General features: G+C 39.4%; 1 long non-coding RNA gene across 1 annotated transcript; it reads right to left on the reverse strand.

Moving 5' to 3' along the window:
* Positions 1-720: 720 nt before the first annotated feature.
* Positions 721-14,092, reverse strand: LOC114098087 (uncharacterized). Its single transcript, XR_003583679.1, has 3 exons — positions 14,004-14,092; positions 6,443-6,484; positions 721-869 (listed from the first exon to the last, which is right to left on the reverse strand). It is a non-coding gene; the product is annotated as an uncharacterized lncRNA (long non-coding RNA).
* Positions 14,093-14,700: the final 608 nt, after the last annotated feature.

Raw genomic sequence — 14,700 nt, forward strand, 5'->3', positions numbered from 1 at the left:
AAATACTGCTCAAAGCAATATGGTGTGCATGGTCCCTCATTCTTCAATTAATGCAGACAGAATTTACTTTTGGTCTCCTCCCCCAGATAAAATCCATCCATGTGAGATTTAAAATAGTTCAGAAGCATTACCAGGATTTTGGTAATTTTATGAAGAAGTAAAACAAAAAATGGAATCAGAGAACAATGGTTTTAAAATCAGCCCCCCAAAATTCTACAAGAAGCCTCTCTTAACTTCAGCTGGGGCAAGGAATCCCAGTAGTTTAATACTCCCATAATGTAAAAGGTTTGGCCTAAAGGTTTGGATTTAGGGACCCAAAATCAATAGATCATGTTTCCAAAAACCACTTCTTTGCAGTTTACTAAAGAAACATTGGATTATGCCCTTATTTTATGATGTACATGAATCTAGCTAGGCTTTGGACATACAATGTCTACACTAAAGTCACCAATAGTAATCTGACAGATGCAAACTCCACTAATTATGTCTGTGATGTGACACATGCTGTAACATGTTGTAAAGGAGTCTCTGAGGTAAGACCAGGAAAAAAGTTTACCTCCATAAGAGGAATTACAGTTGAACCATATTTTGAATAGTATGGAGGATTTTCTCAGGAGGATAATGGGAGAGAAGACTGTTGTAGAAATGGGAACAAAAGAAACAGATGCTGGAGGTGTGACCAGCAATGACACATGTACAGGTTGATGTACTTACCTGGGAAGGCTGGGAGATTGTATTGGAAAGACTCTGACGAGACTTGAATGTAGCTGGGTAGATGTACGCATTCAGCTTAGAGCTTATCCTTTGAACAGGGATTTTATGAGTACTTCAGGAACATTGTTGGCTTCAGGGTTAGTTCACAGTAGACACTAGAATCAAGGAGTCTAGACTTACAATTAAAAGAAATTTCAGAAGTCATCTCGACCTTCTCCTTTCCCTGGGTTTTGTAGCTGAAATAATTAAAATTCAAAGCTATTAAGTGACTTTCCCAAGGACAACCAGCAAGTTAGTGCTAACATAAGGTCCAGAACCTAGTCCATCCTCAGTTCACAGGATTCGGCCCTGCTCTGTGCTGCCTTTGGGAATTTTAATCATCATTTGAACATAATCCAATGTAATGCACAATGTGAGAGTAAGTATTGACGAAGCTCCAAGTTCTCCATTGCTCACTATTACGACATGGTTCCTTCATTGCTACCAGGTGATAGTTAAGATCCTGGGCTGTGTCTGCACATGAGCACTCTTTTCAGAAATGCAGACAGAATGGCATACCAACATGTGGGCATGACATTCCTCCCCCACTTCACACATCCTCCCCTGCCTCCTCCTTCCAAACTGCCAGAGATTATAGAGGCGCAGCCTGAACAGACGGCATCTTAATCTCTGGTGGTTCTGTAAATAATGTGTTGTTCATGCTCACGTATAAATGATCACAGCGTCTCTATTTTCTGGATGAGGGAACCTTCAGAAAGATGAAACTGCCTGTGCACACAGCACAGCAGAGATAGAATTTCAGGCTGCAAAGCTTCAGCCCTGTTTCTAACAGGGTTAATGTTTTCTCCCATTTGCAAAATCCTAATAATTTACCTTAAATTTCACCTCTTAGTCAAGTTAGTTTGTGCATATTTAGATTTCTGAGATCAATTGTTTCCCACTCCGCTTTTTCTCCAGCTATCTTTCTACCACCTTTTGTCTGATACACATCCAATAGAAATCATCTAAACTAATCCACTCAATTTACAAGAGTGGGAACTGAGACCCAGAGAGGTGAAGCCACTGCCCAAGTTTGCACAGTTAAATTAAATAAAGTATTGTGACTGATCCCTGGACTCCCAGTCAAGTGCATTTCCTTCCACAACAAACTGCTATTTCCCAAACATCAGAGATGACATAGTATTTTCTCACTCTCATATTCCCTCACTCTCATTGCATAAAGGTGGAAGTGGCTGATTGCACTGTGCTCAGAGGATCATCCCAAAACCTGTTTGGAACACCCACAACTTGCTATTCTCTAGGTCCATCCGTCACCTTGAGATGCTGATTAGGGAAGATGTCAAGACACTCTCTCTGGTCTAGAGGATACTTATTGTCAAGGCCATCATCACTCAGGGGGTGATCACCACAAGAAACAGTGTGTCCAAGAAGAAAGAGGGGTGGGAAGGGTCCATGGCTCCCATCATTTAAGAATAAAGAAAGACTGCCCAAAGTTCACTGTAAGTGCCAGATTAATCCTCTTAATCCTAGAGCCCCAAAATTGGGTAATCAGATGGATCTTTTAAAAACTAGAAGTGGCCAAGAAAGTGAAAAAAGACAACTCCCAAACCATTTCTGCTTCAGGGTCAAAGTGTTTTGACTGGATTAATCCACATAATTCATTTAGTGTAGACAAAGTTTATAGTCATAAAAGGTTTTGTTTTGTTTTTTATATCAATGGCTATTTTCTGTTTAAATTACTTCTGATGAATTATTTTAAGACAAAAATAGGATATGTTTCAGTAAGGATTATATTGAAAAGAGAAGTGGAGGAGAGGAGAGAGAAACTAAAAACTAGCTACCCAAGTAAGGCTTTATAGGGTCACAATCGTTTCATAATCTGCCCAAGCTTATTAGGTACAGAAACTCAATTTTATCAATTCTATCAAGAGTGATCTAGCTCTGCAGAACCAAGCCACATTCTCCAAATCCCAAGAGATTAATTTGTATTCTAGATGCAAATTTAGCCACACACAATGGCCTATGTTCATGGGTGTGGCCCAGGTGATTCCCTTCCTAGTATTGAGCTAGTAAGAAAACCAAACAAGTGATCAAATATAACCTGTGGGCACAACACCAGCACCAGTGGGGCTGGAAAGTGCCCACTGGGGTGCAGCAGATTGAGAGGATTCTTCCAAACCCCTTTCAGGTTACTGGAATAGTTGTACCTTTCAAATAAAGGGTCTTGTTCCTTCTATTTCCCTAGTGGCAGAGAAACTGGAAAATTCTTTTGACAAAGATACAGACTTAATCTGATCTCCTTGTAGCCCGTATCTTCTGTTAGGATATTACTGCAGACGTGTGGTAACTACTTTCCTCGTGGCCTGTCTTATATTAGCTACATCAGTCTCCCTTAGGGAGATGCTGCAGCTTCACTACCAACAATGAATAAAGCATCTGAATGACTGAGTTATTTCTATAGTGGACACGTCTCTGTACTTCGTGCTGATTCTGTTTATTCCACTCAGAGGGTGCTATCATCTGGTCTTGCTCTGAGTCCACCTGGGTCTGGTTTATCCTCCTCAGTAGTCACTGTGTATGGACCCTGACATTTGAAACTGTATCTGTTCATCACTTAATACAGAGAACAGTCCTGGGGTGGCTATGACTCATCTTCTAAATGCAGAAGAAACTGACTCTCAAAAGGTTTTTTAAAAATCAGACAATATTGTTTGCTTCTAAAAGAGGACAAATTTTTTTTTGACTATTTTTATTTTCCCCTTGAGCTGACTGGTTATCCTGATTCCAAGTAGGAACAAACTACACAGACAGTTTGAGATTGATTTTTAGGTTCTGTCCTAGTCACAAAGACTTTTGACACACTTTCTGTTCCAACATCAGAATGCAAAGGAAGAAAATATCTGAATGAGCATAGACTGTCGTGCCAGAAATAAATTCCTAATATAGACAACTAAAACATGCCACTATAGAACTCAACTATCAAAATAGAAACAAGATTTCTCTGCTTCAATACTATCCTAGTGAATAGCCTCTGTTCTTCCTGTTACTCCCAATCTATTCCAACCTTCATCTATAAATAAATACTATGGTGCCATGATAGTATATTAAGAATTTAGAGATCACTGGTCATTGGGGCATCATGATGTCATCTCTATATGCATGTGATTCCAGAGTGGCAAGTGACTGAGCATTCTTAAGGTCAAGGATAAATGGATAGCTATATTATAATACTTGTGTGTGTGTGTGTGTGTGCGCGCGCTAGGGATTGAACCCAGGACCTTATGCATGCAAGGCAAGCACTCTACCAACTGAGCTATCTCCCCAGCCCCTCATAATACTTTTGATAATAGTAGCAATCTCCCACATTTACTTATTTAATCATATGAAGCAGGTATTATGCTCCCCATTTCACAGATGAAGATTAGAGCATTTAAATGACTTACCCAGTAAGGTAAGTCTTAGCCAGTAAGGATTAGAGTCAAGAAATGCTGTGCCATCAGACACAGACTATCCTTCCTATCTATACAGTCCATTCACCATTTTTCAATTCTCTTTGGAACAGATCAATCCTAGTGCATCTTATGTGAGTGTGTCAACAACAAGAATGACTAGCAGGTCTATCATTGCCTTAGTCAAGAATGAGAGCCAGGGGTCCACAAGTTTGGGTGGGACTTTGGCAAAGTTGTGCCTTTTTTAAGACTCAGTCATTCCTTCTGGGAAAAAGAGAAATAATGGTTCTTTATTCATTTAGTTATTCATTTCTTCAACAAATAATCTAAAAACTGAAGCACAGGAGGAAAAATAAAAACAGCCTGGAACTGTGAATAAAAATAGGAGCCACAGTCCAGAGTAGTGTTACTGAAACAAAAACAATTTAAAGTTCTCATTGCCTAGGATATGTGCAGGATTATATGCAAGGTTAGTTATTTTGGTTTAGTTTTCTTAATTAGTAAAGTGATTTAAATTCTCCTCACACAGCTGTCAAAGAAACCAAAATCACAGACTTAACTGGCCAACATGGTGCAAGCTACAACTCACAAAGGCAAAGACCTAGAGCCTCCAGTTTCCTGGGAGTGGTTTGTAGAAAAGAGATTTGTCCTACAGTGTCAGCAATGGGCACCATGTCTCTAGAAGCCAAATAAATTAATATTTTAGAAGTTTACGATACATTTATCATATGCCAGGAACTCTTTTCTTTTTCATGAAGTCTGAGATTGTTTAATTACCCCAAAGCAAGAATATAGTGCGAAAAGACTAATGAGCCATAATGAGAGAACTGATGGCAGAAGAGATATTTATTAAGTAAAACAGAAGGGAGGATTTGAAAAGAAGGCAAGTAACTTGAAAGATTTAATTCAACTTAAGAGAATTCTAAAGTTTAATCTTGCTGATGGACTGGAGTGTGTGGCAGGAAGACTGAGTGATAGAGTAAAGAAAATTATGTGAACCAAAAAAGAAGGGGAGAGAAATTGCAGATTTTTAAAGTACTTTTCATTGAAAGGGAAAGTCAGGATGGAAAGTGTGGGGGTATTTGCTGGGCAGGAAGTGAAAATACATCTCATTGCCCCTAAGCTTTACCAGTGTCTTGGGCTTGGGAGTAAGAAGTACACTTAAATGAGCAGCCAGCTCTTTCTCAGTTCTGAGTCATTGAATTTGTCCCTAATTTCCAGGAATCACGTGCAAGAGACATCCCCATGAAGCCATTAACTAAAAAGACTGCACCTGCACCAAGCCTAGAGGCCTAGTTTATGTACAGCAAACTACATTTAGAATTTGAAGGTGATTTTCTCATCTTCAGAGGGATATCAAGACTTATCTAGCATAAGACCAAGACCAAAGACAAACAAAAAACTAGAGGAAACCACTATTCTTTGAAAATGTGATATGTTTACCAGCCAAAACTTACAGCTCAGCATGTATACAGGGCCAATTTTTAGTAAAAAGTAGGGTAACATTGGGGGAGAGTGGAATGTTCAAGGTGTAACTCATGGTGCGACTGCATCCCATAACTCAGATTGGTCTATTTCTACCTTGCTTTAAATGTTAAGGCAAAAGTCTCAGGTTAAAAAAAAAAACTATAGAATGGTCCTTACCTGAGTTTGTTTATGGCTTAGCTTTTTGCATGTTTTAGAGAAGCCGTTCATTACAAGCTCAATGGCTATAAGATGGTTGAAACTCAACTCTCCTAGACTTTGAAAGCTGAGCTAAGGAGATTAGGCTTTAAGCCACAGCAGTGGGAGCCACCAAACCTGGCTATGATTGGCAGAGTGACAGAAGTTGCGACAACAGGGAGTGGGACATCGGGGAGGGGGTAAGCAGAGAGGGTGGAGAGAGAAAGAAAGGCTAGAAATAATCAAATCAGGAGATTAAACTGTGGACGTTGTGTAAGAAAAAGAGCATTTCACAGATTGTAGAATCAGCTTGTAGAATTTGTTGCTATGTTGGCTAGTGTTGAACCATGTTGCCTAAATCATGTTTGAAAAAAGCCCAACTCCAAAGACTGCGTCTCTCTTTGGCTTCACACCTGACTTCAATGGCCTCTTCTCTCTCAACTGGCAGGAGTCACTCTGCTTGGTAAAGGATTGGGGGTGGGGGAAACAGAGGAGCAGAGGAAGAAAAACAGATGCCTTTGTATGCCTGGAACCAAACTGATGCCAAGAAAGCCCCTGGAGAGGTGGAGTGGGGTAGTGGTGTCCGTGCAGCCCTCCTCCAGCTGCATGAGCCTCACCTGGCACCGGTCCCTTTGCTTGTCTGTGCTTGAGATCCTCATCTGTAAGACAGAAAGGCAAACACAGATGATTGCCATGGGTCTTTCCAGCTTGAAAGTTTATAGCATCAGCAGTATATTATTAATTTAAAGATGCCTTTCATGGATCATATTCAATTCAATTCAATTGCAGGATGCACCATTGTATAAAATGCCAGAGTTCCTAAGGGCTTGTTTCCTCACTTTCTTTTTCTACCCCTTACTTCATGTTTTTTTCCATTAACTTTCCAATGCAGTATTCCCCCCCCCCTTCTGTGTTGTTCTTCATTTTCCAGCAACAGCAGGGAAGAGACTGCTTCAAAAAGACAAGAAGCTGAGGTCATCTGTTTATCCGCAGGACAACGAAGGGCCAAGGCAGGGCTTAGCCAGCCAGCTTTTTTCCAGACTGTTCTTCTGGTGACCCTCAACCCTGTACCAGCAAGGAGAGAAAGATGACCTCAGCCTTCCTTCTAACTTATTGTTTATTACTTCTTCGTCTGCCAAGCTGCAGGCTTCCAGATGTTCTAGACAACTCTCCTCTTTACCACCTGCAGACCCAGCAAGCAAAGGTGACTGTTGTCACTTCCTTTTCATAGGGAAAATATTAAAGAGGGAGGTGATTTGCACAAATCTTAGCTGGAAAATAGACACAGTGCCCACATGCACATCCACATCCACAGCTCCCAGCCCCTTATGGGCAGTGGCTCTACTTACTACCTGCTCAAATCCTAAAGGTCAGCAGACCATGGCAACCTCATTCCCTGACTACTCAGGATCAGACCCTGAGTAGTCACTTGCCTTCTATTTCCCTGACTTACTATTGCATTTGAGAATCATCATGTCCTTGTTTTGCTCATCTCCACTGGAGCTAAGGTCAGCAGGCTTTCCCCTACCTTTCTACCCTCCTCCACCTTCAGCCCCAGCCCAGGGCTTCCTCCCTACTGCTTGGACATCTCACCTCCCTCCAATGACAATCTGGCCCTCTCATATGAGACAACTGATGTTGCCCTTGAAATATTAAGAGGAGAACATAGAATCTGTTTCTCCTGATCCTCGCAAGCTATGGAGACTGGAGATTTCCTCCTGACAAACCAGGATTCTGCAATAAGAACCAGCTTGCTAGCAACCCTTAAAAAGAAATACCTGATTCTCAAGATCAGTTTATGGGGAACCTGAATATACAAAGAACTCAAGGCTGGTAAGATGATGAAAGACTTAATTGCCAAAAAAGCATTATAGAAAGTACAAGTCAGTCCATCCCAAGTACCAATAATAATACTAATAGTATCTGTGTTTTGATCTAGTACTTATTAGGCATTTCATTAACATGATATAGACAATAATCCTACAAAGTAGGTATTATTATCCTCATTTTTTAGATAAGGAAACCATGACTCAGAAAAACTGTAAAATCATAAACAGATGGGGCAAGGACACAGATCTGTCTGATTTCAGAAACTGTATAGCTAAAACTTCAGCTTCATAAAATAGGACCCAAACCAGTTCACTGGGAAGGAGAAGCCCCTGGTTCCTTGGTCTATGGCTCTAACTAGCAGTGTGACCCTGGGCATGATTTGGAGGTTTCAGTTTCTTTGTCTGTGAAATGAGAGTGTCAGATCTGGACACATCTTTTGAGTTTGGGTTTTCTATCTATGAAAGGAGAATGTTAAATCCAATTATTTCTTCCAGTTCTAGCACCTGGGAGTGTGCTATCTAATCCCCGTGTGCCTCCTCCAGAGGAGTCTGCAACTAATATCTAACCCTTAGCACAACAGATTTCTAACAACAGGAAGAGCCACTGCAGAGATCCTGGAAATGACTCACAAAATAATTCTGTTCACCTGAGAGAACCTATAATTGGTACGACTGTGATTTCCCACTGGACAGAACTGGCTTAGGTAACATTCACTGCCATTTATTTCTTCACCATTTCATGGCACTCTCTGGTGACAACAGAGGGAGGAACTGTGCCCAATAATTGTCACTGATGTGTTTAAAAGGGTAGTGACTCAAAAGTGAAATGGGGAGAAAAGAAAATATGACACACCCACACATATCCTTTATATGAAAACCCATTACAATGACATATTAATGGTAAATGGCATTGGAATTATTTAATGGCAAGGTTTCTTCCTTTAATGAAAAGGAATAACCCAGGATTCTGACCAATCATGTGTTTATAGTCCATCAAAGACTAAATATGTGGAGAGAGAGGTACCAAATCTAAGGCACTGGGAATTGAAGCTGTTGAAAACAGCTCCAGACCAGAGGGAGAGTGTTCCATTTGATGTGAAAATAGAATATTCTGTTTGCAAAAGTCTTACTTCACACCCAACCTGTGGGACCAGTATTGAATGAGTTAATGTGAGTGCATTTTTCATGTGTCAGGAAAACCTGTGGGTGTGAATATGTACAGAGGGGCAGGGTGAATACTGGGGAGAGAAGGAAGGAGAGAAGTAGAAGAAAAACACGCGTGAGCTATTCTGCTTAGAAAGGCATTGTGGTGGCCAAGGCTGTATTATTTTTTTTTTTAAATATAAAAATATTGGTTGATAGGAGAGTTAATATTTGATGTAATTATTTGAGTTAAACCATCAAAAAGGGCAATTTCCTCTAAGTCACTTGAGTATCAATAGGACATGATGTCAGTATGTTAAAGAGACATCTGCACTGGGTACAGTGGCGCACACCTGTAAGCCTCCCAGTGGGTCCAGAGGCTGAGGCAGGAGGATCGAAAGTTCAAAAGTCAGCCTCAGCAACAGGGAGGCACTAAGCAACTCAGTGAGACCCTATCTCTAAATAAAATACAAAATAAGGTTGGGGATGTGGCTCAGTGGTCAAGTGCCCCTGAGTTCATCCCCCGCCCTAAAAAAGAGAGACATCTACACTCCCATGTTTACTGTAGCACTATTCACCATAACCAAGAAAATGAAATCAACCAAGGGTCCCTCAGCTGATGAATGGATAGAAAAAAATGTGGTACATTTACACAATGGGATACTGTTCAGCCATAATAAGGAAGGGAATCCTATCATTTGTGGCAAATATAGATTGAACTGTAGATCATTATGTTAAGTGAACTAAGACAGGCACAGAAAGACAAATGCCACATGACCTCACTCATGCAGAATCTAAAAATGTTGAGACTACAAGAGTGGTTACCAGAGGAGGGGGGAAGAGTGTGAATGGGGAGGGATGTAGAGGTTGATCTATGGGCCATAAGTTATAGTTTAGAGTCATAAGTTCTAGGGTGCCATTGCACAGTAAGGTGGCTCCAGGCAGTGATAATTGTCTATTTCAAAAATCTAGGAGGGGCTGGGGTTGTGGCTCAGTGGTAGAGTGCTCACCTAGCACGTGAGAGGGGCTGGGTTCGATCCTCAATACCACATCAAAATAAATAAATAAATAAAGGTATTGTGTCCAACTACAACTGAAAAATAAATATAAAAAAGAAAAAAGCTAGAAGAAAGGCTTTTGAATGTTTCACCGTAAAGAACTGATAAATGTTTGAGGAGATAGGTATCTTTATCCTAATTTAAATGCTATACAATGTATACAGATATTGAAACATCACATGTACCCCTATAATAGGTACAATTTTTATGTTCATATGTATGAGTTAAAAAAAATTAAAAAGAACATTCATAGGTTTCCTTAGTAGGCATGGTGACCATTAAAGGGATTTGACAGGTAAAAACTACATTTCTTGCAGTAAAGCAAGACAATGCCAGGATAAGCAATGTTCTCCAGGGAGAACCGGAATATCTCGTCACTGCCTGTGTGGTTTACCATGTCCTGGTCCATGAACAATTTATTTTCAGCAGCACCCAGTGGATAGCCTGTCAGCATGTTTGCCACATTTCCTTCCCTATGGCATTTGTCATTAATCCTTGTTACAATGCTGCGGGCTAAGCAGAGCAGATGTACTATCTGCATTTTGTCAACAAACCTGTTCAGAAAGGTAGAACAATTTGTCTGAAGACACACAGTTTTTCTAAAAGGGTCAGTCTTTAAAATTCTAGATTTCTAACTCTTCATTCAGAGCTCTATCTATGACATTCCAGCAGGAATGGAGCCTTGAGTTATCCGGTCTATTCTGTTTCAGCAGAACACAGCTGAAACAGTTCATTATGAAGATATAACATAGCAATTGCCTAAACTGGGACATCTGAGGATCAATGAACAAATATTAGTTGCAAGAAGGTTGCCAGGTTCTATATTAACTCTGGAAAAGGTTGAAACACGGACTGTGTCCTCAGGAAGCTGACAGTTGTGGGGCCTACACTGAGGCCCAGAGAATGAAGAAAGGTACATTATAATTATATGTAAGAGTGGGATTCATTGTGCTCTATTTGTATGTGCATGTAACAAAATCAGTCTCCTTCCCCAGTACCTTCCCGTTCCGGCTCCTCCTCCCTCTCCCTATTTTACTTGCTTTATTCTTCTGATATCTCTTCTATTACTATATTATTATTATTATTATTATTATTATTATTATTATTATTATTTTAATTAGTACATTATATAAACAAGTGGGATTCATTGTGGTATATTTATAGTGGACATGCATAACTTGATAGATTTCATTCCCCAGTACTTCCCAGGCCCTTCCTTCCTCTCTCTTCCCCTCCCTCCCTCTCAATCCCTTCTCCACTCAGTATTACTTTTCATTAGAAATGAAAAAAAGCACTGTTCAGCTATGCTTAAAATTTTTCTTCTTTAAAAATTAATTTAAGGACTGCGGTTGTGGCTTAGAGGTAGAGCACTCACTTAGCATGCATGAGGCACCGGGTTCGATCCTCAGCACCATATAAAAATAAAGGTATTGTGTCCATCTACAACTAAAAAATAAATGTTTAAAAATTGATTTAAAAGTTTCTTTTAGTCACACTGGGGATTAAACCCAGGGTCATTCTACACTGAGTTACATTAACTATATCCCCTGCCCTTTTTATTTTAAGATAAGGTCTTGCCAAATTGCCCAGGCTGTTCTCTACCTTGTGATCCTCCTGCCTCAGCCTCCTGAGTAGCTGGGATTACAAGTGTGTGACATTGAACCTGGCTCTTCTCAGTTATTGAGAGCAATTGCAAATGCCAGGCCACTTTCTGCTATTGCTATTATTTTCCATGAACCAAAACCTTGATCCTGTGTGACGCACATTATGAGGGTATCTGAGGAGAAGGCAGTGCCTGCTTCTGCACATCTTCACCAACGCCTAGTGGTAGCAGATTCTACCATTGTTGTTTAAATAATGGATTTGAAATAACTTCAAATGGGCTTAATTTGTATGTCTGATTATTCGTGAGGTCTTTTCATGTGTTTATTCTTTATATGTGTGCAGATCTTTTCATATTTTTTCAACCACGTGGATTTCCTGTTTAGCAAATTGCTTGTTCCTAACCATTGCCCATTTTCCGCTGTGTTTACTTTTTTTCTTATGCATCTGTAGATATTTTATAATGTACGTTATTTATAAAAAAAAGTCTTTTGTTAATTATATGCTTTGATTGTGTCTTTTCTGGGTCTGTGGCTTTTCTTTCTTTCTCTACTTCCAACCACCACCTTTTATAGTTGGTTTATTATGGTGTCAAGAAGATTTACAGCTATTTACGCTTAACATTCTGCTTACAGAATCCTAAATGCAGAAAGGAATCTTTCTTTCCCATCAAGCTAAGTTTTTCTGAACTTACTATTGAAGATGCTAAAATTATGAAGGCAAATGTCGACCTCTTGTGCTGCTTTGTTTTCATTCCAATAGCTAATGTAAGAAGGGAATTTAGTCAGGATAATGCTTTTAGTCACTCATTTCTTATGAAATTACTGATGAGAAAAAAAGATAATACTGCTGTGTCTTTCCAAAAACATTTGATAAAAAACAATGCCTGTATTATAGAACCTGAAGAAATCACCTAACTGGAGAATACTTCAGCCAGGCCATACCGGGCAAAGACTGAGCCAGTCCCTCTCCCCTCTGAAAGGCCAATGGACTGAAAGTGTTTGGTTCAATTTGGTTGCTAATTATACATCGTGTGAGATTGGTGTCCCACTTAATAAAGCCAACCACAGAGTGGCCTCCTAAGTTCAAGGGAGAAAAAAGAGGGAAAGTGAGAAAGAAAATTGTATGTTTTCAGTTGAATAAATTGGCTTGTTTTTAAACCCAAGTATTGGAATTGGTAAATTAAAAAAATAGATCTATCTATAGCTTTTAATTAGAACATGGATGAATCAATATTCCTTTCTGGAATAATGCAAACTAATGAGTATTCAGAGGTTAAAATAAATTTCCCAGAAAGAGAAATGAGCAAAAAAATAACTCTGTGAATGGTACATTTCTTACATAAAAATAATTTTATAATGGATGTAACCATAGGTACATTAAGGTGCTAGTTCTTTTTTTCACTTAATACATTTTCCATAAAGGCAAGTATTAACATTTTTAGTAAAAAAAAAAAAAAAAAAAACTTTTTTAAAGAAATGGGATAGTATTATATTTCTGAAATCAATTAGTCCTACTGATTGAGAGAAATGCATCTCTTCTGGTACCCAGAAGACAATCTTACAATAACTTAAGGCAATCTTACAAAAACTTAATCAGTTTTCATTTAGTACAATCAACATTTTGAAAGAGAAAAGAATTGAATTCTGTATTTTCCTCCTGTGTTAATCTAGAAGTTGAGAAACCCTTTGTAACCACTTAATGCACTATTTAAATAAGTCCTCTATCAGTATTATAACAACAATTAATAGGAATATATTAACTAGTAATTTTGTAGGCTACAAGTTTAGAAAGAACTGCTTGTCACATGTGGGTTTATGAAATGGACTTCCATGCAATTGGATTCCTATAGAAACTTCCCAATATAGTCACCAAGCCAACCAGTTACTAGCATGGAAATCAGCAGCTCACATCCTTCAGTTGAGCAGAGCTGCAGAGAGAAAGAACCATTTATACTAGTACTAAGCACTATTAAAACAGGAAGGAATTACCACCCCCTCTGCTTAGGTGTAAGGAGATGCTTAAACAAGCCATTTTTATACTATAACCTTATATTTATAGCCAGCAAAAAAGCCCTGTCATTGAAATCCAACTTAGTAATTCTCCATATAGAATGACATTGTAGGAAAAACATCATGTTTAACTCTGTCATTTGACATTTTCCATATGAAGTGGGTGTGTTTCCTATTTGAACTTTAGCCACATGGTCTTATTACTGAACTATTCACATCGACCATGGTGATCTGAAAAAATAAAATTGGTTATTTGCCCAGATACCTTGGCATACAACACCCAACAAGGGAGAAGTAGAATGGGGACTTAGAACTCAAGAATTATAAATCTGAAGGGGAATTTGGGTAATCATGTCGCAGGTGGCTTACTTGAATGATAACTCAGAGGTGGATTGTCTTTCCATGCAATGCATATATTAACACTAACGTCACACAGCTATAATTCCAATACAATCACACAGATGTTAAAATACGGTGAACACTTCAGCTAATAGTTACAGTCAACCCTAGGGATAACTACAAGTCCCAGAGTACCTCCAAGGCCATGTGACTTCTTCTAGCTGAAAAGTGGACATGGTTCCGTGGTTCCTTCCAACAGACTCAGATAAGAGGCTGGTGGGTCAGCATCCTCCTATGAAGACAGGTGATCAGTCTTGTTGGGGTGTCCTCGAATGCTGCTGCGGTAGTCTCCTGCTTTCGGTTTAAATTGATGCTGAGCTCAACATTCATTGGTTACGCCTATGGGTGTGTTGGATTATTCCCATGGGTGTTTCTGGTTATCCCCAGGCAGAATATTCCAGTGTTTAGCATGCTCCCTACTGATAGCTGCAGAAACATATTGGAATATGCCATCCAGATATGTTCCTTGTATCAACCCTTCCCACCTTGTCCTTGAATTTTTCAAGTTGAGAATGGTTTACAGTTGTTCTCTTGGACGGGGCTGAAGCAATTTCCATTGCCTTCAACCTCAGGGTATGGGAGTGCTGAGATGCCCCAGGGCACTTCCTTCTTCCAGACAAACTCCCCTTGCCCCTAGTGAGTATATCCCAATTTCCCCCTTGATAGTCAGGACCCATCAGTCCAGTGATTTAGCAATTTTGATATTCATTGCCTTTTGATATAGAAATATGAAACTATTCAAGAGGATATCTAAGACAAGAATTCAAGGTCCTTGACTCTCAATAACAACAATAATATATCATATGCTCCCATTTTCTAAACACTTTCCAGA

This window comes from Marmota flaviventris, chromosome 8, assembly GCF_047511675.1.
Source record: "Marmota flaviventris isolate mMarFla1 chromosome 8, mMarFla1.hap1, whole genome shotgun sequence".
NCBI classification, from domain to species: domain Eukaryota; kingdom Metazoa; phylum Chordata; class Mammalia; order Rodentia; family Sciuridae; genus Marmota; species Marmota flaviventris.